The sequence below is a fragment of the Dufourea novaeangliae genome, unplaced genomic scaffold, assembly GCF_001272555.1.
Source record: "Dufourea novaeangliae isolate 0120121106 unplaced genomic scaffold, ASM127255v1 scaffold245, whole genome shotgun sequence".
Lineage (NCBI taxonomy): Eukaryota > Metazoa > Arthropoda > Insecta > Hymenoptera > Halictidae > Dufourea > Dufourea novaeangliae.
In genome coordinates, this window is record NW_015374118.1 from 375,827 (window position 1) to 381,521 (window position 5,695).

Below are 5,695 nucleotides of genomic sequence, written 5' to 3' on the forward strand. Positions count from 1 at the left end.
GGGGCCGCTGATGCGGTCGGGGTAGGGTCCCCGACCGCATCCAAAGCGGCCCGGTAGTGCCGACGTCACAGTGCACCTCTCTGACGTCGGCGGAGTAGAGAAGGAGGGGTGACCGGGGTTCGGTCACCCCCTGGGGGGTGTACGATCGCCCCCCGCGGAACGGGCTCCCCGATAAGAGGAGCACAGGCGAGGCGGTGGCGGTACGTTCACACGAGATCCCGCCACCGCCGAGTTCCGCCTGAGCAGGCTGTCGCGGGGGTTTTAGTGGGTGAGAGCCCCACACTACCTCGGAGTCCTACCCCAGGACTCCGAGGTGTGCATAATGCATTTCCCCCGCGTAAAAAACAAAAAAAAAGGTATTACCATTCTCTACCTCCTTCCCTCCACCCCTCTCTCACGGTCTCTCACTCTCGTTAATTGGTTACTTTGAATTTTTCGTAACAGCCAATCAATTGTATAACTTATTTTAAAAATTGTATGCTGTACCAACATTTTGTTAAATATACCAAAAAGGAAGAAACAATGTCGCCTTCTATGTCGCCTTGGTCCGCTATCTCTTGCATCGCGTATACGTACTGTCGACTATTTTCCCCCGCTAATCTCTTTCATCCATATAACTGAGTGTGTACTACTTTTATCTGCGTAAAATTCGCCAAATAACCGGCGCTTCAATTTATTCCACGAAGTAACGCCCCTTCGAATGAAATAAATTTCTTTGCCAATCCTGATAACATTCTTTTTTCATACACGAATTTCTGTAATTCATTCTACTGCAATAGTTCACTCATTTCTTCACAATCTGACACTCACTTTTTTATTGACAACTTGTCGCCTCCCATAAAATAAAATAGACTATCTTCTACATCCCTTATATTGGTTTGTGTGCTGTCGGCGGAGGTATCCGAATCTCCCGGAGGTATCGAGGGCAACAGTACGATCTTGTGGATGGACCGGACAAATTCCGAGGTTGCTGTTTTGATGGTCAGGACTCGTGTTAACCCGCCGGAAACCGGGTGCACGTTACAGACACGTGCCAACGGCCATCCTGTAGGTGGCTGCAATTCCGACTTTAGGAGGCACAGGTCACCCTCGTGAGGGGACGGTTGTAGTCTAATCCACTTATTACGCGTTTGTGAGGTGTTTAAGTAGTCGTGAGTCCACAGGCGCCAGAATTGTTTTTATGTTACGTATGAAGAATTTTCTCTCATACCTCTCGCTCTAATAGTCTGCGCTCGCGCCCGGCAAAGGAAACCGCCCTTATGTTGCGTTATCTCTCGGGTAAGTGGGGGAGTAGAACCCGTTCCCACGGCGTGGTAACCAAAAAACTAGGAAGCGTGATGCAACTTCAACCGTCAAAGACTTCCTTATATGGAAATTTCATAGCATCCCCACCAATTTCTAGGTCTATATAAACCCGTCGATTTCAACCATCGGGGGATCAGAACTGTACCGTCACTTTTAGAGTCAGGTCGCGTCACGTTCTTGTGAGTTGGTCATCACGTTAGTGAGATTGGGCTAAAGTTCCCTTTCGAATCCAGTTAACCTTGTAGTAAACCGTGAACACTTTGCCTGTATTCCGGCTAGAATTATTACTTGGTATTATTCCGTAAAATCCACTCGCAACCCCCGCATCGCCAGTGCGTTAACACTGAGCACACATTTATTTGGTAACAGTTATTATTATTCAAGACTGATTAATTATACTGTTATTTTACAAATCTGTGTAGTTCATTTTGAATTCATAACACGATCCAGAAATCTGTAGTATTATCTGTTAGCGTCGATTCCTTTATGAAGGGAGATGCACGTGGCGTGGGCTTCTTGAGAGGAGATTGTATCGCCAATAGCCGGAACCTTAAACATAACATCGGGTGTTTAGGTTCTGTGGCGGCTCGAGTGGCGATACTTTGTTGATTCCTCGCGGCTTCGACGTCCAGGTATTGCGTGACGGCAAAGGGCCCGACGCCCTGTTGCCGGTCGCTATCGAAGCGCGTGCGATAAAACATTTTGGAATAAAGGATCTGGCCACGGAGTGGGGAGAGTCGGTGGACTCTCTGGCAAGAGGACTGTGTCAAGAGACACGGCACTTACCCCAGAACCTCGAGAGAGATCGCAGTCGAATTTTATACATTTTTTCTTACATATCGATATACTAGTTTCCTGTAGTTTAGAATAATATCAGGTCGACCGTTCCCGCAACAATACAACTTTACTGCTCGAGTTGTATTAATTATAAATTCAAAAGTTACGAGGCACCAATTAACACTTCCTAACGGCTCTGATTTCGCATTAGGTTCGTCCGTGCATTACATTTATTCACGAGTATTTCCAACCCAATGGCTCCCCGATTTCGCATCGGGTTCGTCTGTACAGATTTTCCATCCTCTTCGCAGCTCCTCTGCTACGCGTTGAGTTCGTCTGCGAAATCGCATCCTAGAGGCTCCCTGATTTCGCATCAGGTTTGTCCTCGCTTTCAATCATCCTAGCGGCCCTCTGGTTTCGCGTCAGATTCGTCCGCGCACCTTACTAATAAACTGATACCATATTCGCCGCCATCTCGCATTGGTACGGCCCGAGCTCATAATAGTTGCATCTGCCTCAGGAATTGCCACCGGGAGAGTCGCAACGCTTTGAAGTCCTCCAAGTTCTGCTCGGGTACGGTGAGGAGCGTTTCACCGATAAGGAAGTGACCGGGAGTCAGCGCGTCGAGGTCATCGGGGTCGTCCGTAATAGGCTGCAACGGCCGTGAATTTAGACAAGCCTCGATACCGACCAAAAGGGTCGCCAATTCCTCGTACGTGAGGCGTTGCTCCCCGATAACTTGCCGCAAGTGGTGTTTCACGGATTTGACCGCGGCCTCCCAGATCCCACCAAAGTGCGGAGCGGAAGGAAGGTTGAATTTCCATTCGACCCCTTCCCTCGCAACGGCAGATACCAGGTCTTGGTTAGGCGAGTGGCATGAACGCAGAAGCTCTCGTAATTCGCAATCGGCGCCGACGAAAACAATACCACAAACGCTGAAGATTTCGCAACACCGGTCACGGCGAGAGACGAATCGCTTGAGCGTGGCGAGAAACGTGTCGGTGGTACCGTCGGACACGGGCTCTATGTGGACAGCGCGCGTGGTCATGCAGACAAATACCGCGATGTACTTCTGGCGCACACGCTGCCCTCGGCCCAGAGGTGGAGCTCCGTATCCAGTGACAAGGTGGCGACGACATGGGCAGTCAGTTGGATTAGCAGGTGAGCCGCACACAACTCTCGCCGAGGAATGGAGATCCGTTTCAGCGCCGCAAGCTTGATCTTGGCAGCGACCAGACTGACCCTAATTCCCTGTTCGCTCTCGTTCACCCTTAGGTAGAGTACTGCGGCATACGCTCGTTCGGAGGCATCGGTAAAGCCATGGAGCTCAACACGGCGCAAGTTAGGCGACAATCCCAAACAGCGGGGAATCTTGATGGAGTCCAGAGCGGCCAGCTCATGGCAGAACTTTGACCACCGGTCCTCCTTCTGCGTCGGTAGTAATGCATCCCAGTCGGTCTTCAACAACCAGAGCCCCTGAATGAAGACTTTTGCCTAGACCGTGACTGGTGCTAGCTACCCAGGGGGTCGAAAATATGAGCCGCCTGATTCAACGTGGATCGCTTCGTGGTCCGATGGTCCGTATGTTGTAGAGCGACGTATACCTGAAACTCATCGGAGTTAGGGAACCATCGAGGTCCAAGGACACTATGCAACGAGTCGGAATCCCAGTGGAGTGGAGTACTGGCATCGCCTTCCTGGGTGACATCCAGCAGCTTGGGTGAGTTGGACGCCCATTTTCGGAGAACGAAGCCGCCCGCCCTGAAGAGTGAATTTAATTGGGCTTGTTTCCGTTTAGCCTCCTCCACCGTCGCTCTGCCGGGCAGGACATCGTCCATGTGCACTTCGAGGCGTACCACAGCTGCGGCGAGAGGAAACTGGGACTCCTCATCGTCAGCGAGCTACACCAGACATCGCAAGGCCAGGTACGGTGCACAGGCGAGGTCGTAGGTGGCGATGCAAGGGACGTACTCCTTCACCGTAGCCTGAGGTTCCGCCAGCCATAGTATCCTCTGGAAGTCCCGGTCCTCCTCATGTACCACAATTTGTCGATACATTTTCTCGACGTAGACAAGAATGTATCCGTCAGAGGAGGGAGTAGGTTCGGCCTAGTGTACAGGCAGTCATTCCGGGACTTATCGGAGCTGGTCGGCCGGGAGCAATTGAAGACGACCCGCAGCTTGGTGGTGGTGCTGGTGGCCTTCAGAATGACCATGCTGCCGAAAGTTCCTACGAAGTTTTATTCAAAATCTTTGAATGAAAAATAAAGTTAAAGTTATATAATAAAATCCCTATTCCGATCCATGGTTCCTTTCAGACTTTTTATCCCCACGATGAGTACAATATAATGCAACGATAAAAAAATTTGACCTTCAAATCCAAGGTGAAGGTCAATTTTGCGACAACGTTCTTACCTGTATCTCCACCAAATCAAAGATGTAGAATCCGGCTATGGTAGCCGTAACATGGAATTTCTTGACACCCTGTACAGAAATCAAAATAAAGAAGGCTGCTTCGCTGTATTAATAACAAATGACTTACTGAGTGATGAAGAATCATATGTACCTACAGACGATTCTTCCGGGTAAGTAAAAGACAAGTTGATTTCGTTTAAATTTTATTGGTAATAATTTAAAAAAAACATCATCTAGGAGAGTAAAACATCCGATTTCATCAGAAAAAAAGTTACTCTTAACATTAAGGTAAGTTAATTTTTTAAGAATAATTTTTATTCTATAACTTAAAGTAATATAATTACTAATATTACAATTATATTACAGTCCTGTTAAATTATCGTGTAATGACGAAGTGGCATATGTGTATGTATTAATTCGACGACTCTGACATATTAATCTGAGTTCTAATTCATTAATTACATTAAGTACCTTAAATTTAGCTTCCGCGATTACTTCCGGTGGAAATGTTTTCACTGTCATTGCCATACTCTTAAAAAATATCAAAGTAGGGTCAGAATCTTCTACTACGGACTTATGTGTATTTTCTACAAATTTATCTCTTTCGGTAGCTCTTTCCTCTATTTCAAGAATTTTATCTGTGTCATGCTTTTGTCTTTTTGCTGTAGAATGTAATGCATCCGGTTTTCTTTTCTCTGAAAGGGGAATATCTAATGGATCTGGTGGTATGTCTAATATTGAATTTTCCGTGTCGGAATTACTTGTCATCGATATTGCACTTGTGTCGGTATTCGGCATCGTACATATGTCAGTTATCTGTATTGTACTTGCGTCAGTGTTCATTTTTAAAGGGTCGCCTAAATCTTCTATATTATTCTGCGTACTATAACATAAAGGTCTAAATTTATTGTATTTTAGAACTCATTTTACTGTGTGGAAGAAGCACTTGCCTTTTCTCAATAGGAACACTGTCTAAAAAACTAATATGTTCCAATAACGGCCATTTTGATTTTGGTTTTCCAGCTGATCCTGTACCGTATTTATTGTTACGATTTATTCTTACATAAGTGCTCTTTATATTTCTCCATCGTCTTTTACAGTCAGTAACTGAAATAAATGTATGATATATTTGTTTCAAGTTTCTTGATATTGGAGAAACATTTAGATCTTTATCACTTGTATGTAGAATAGAAAATGGA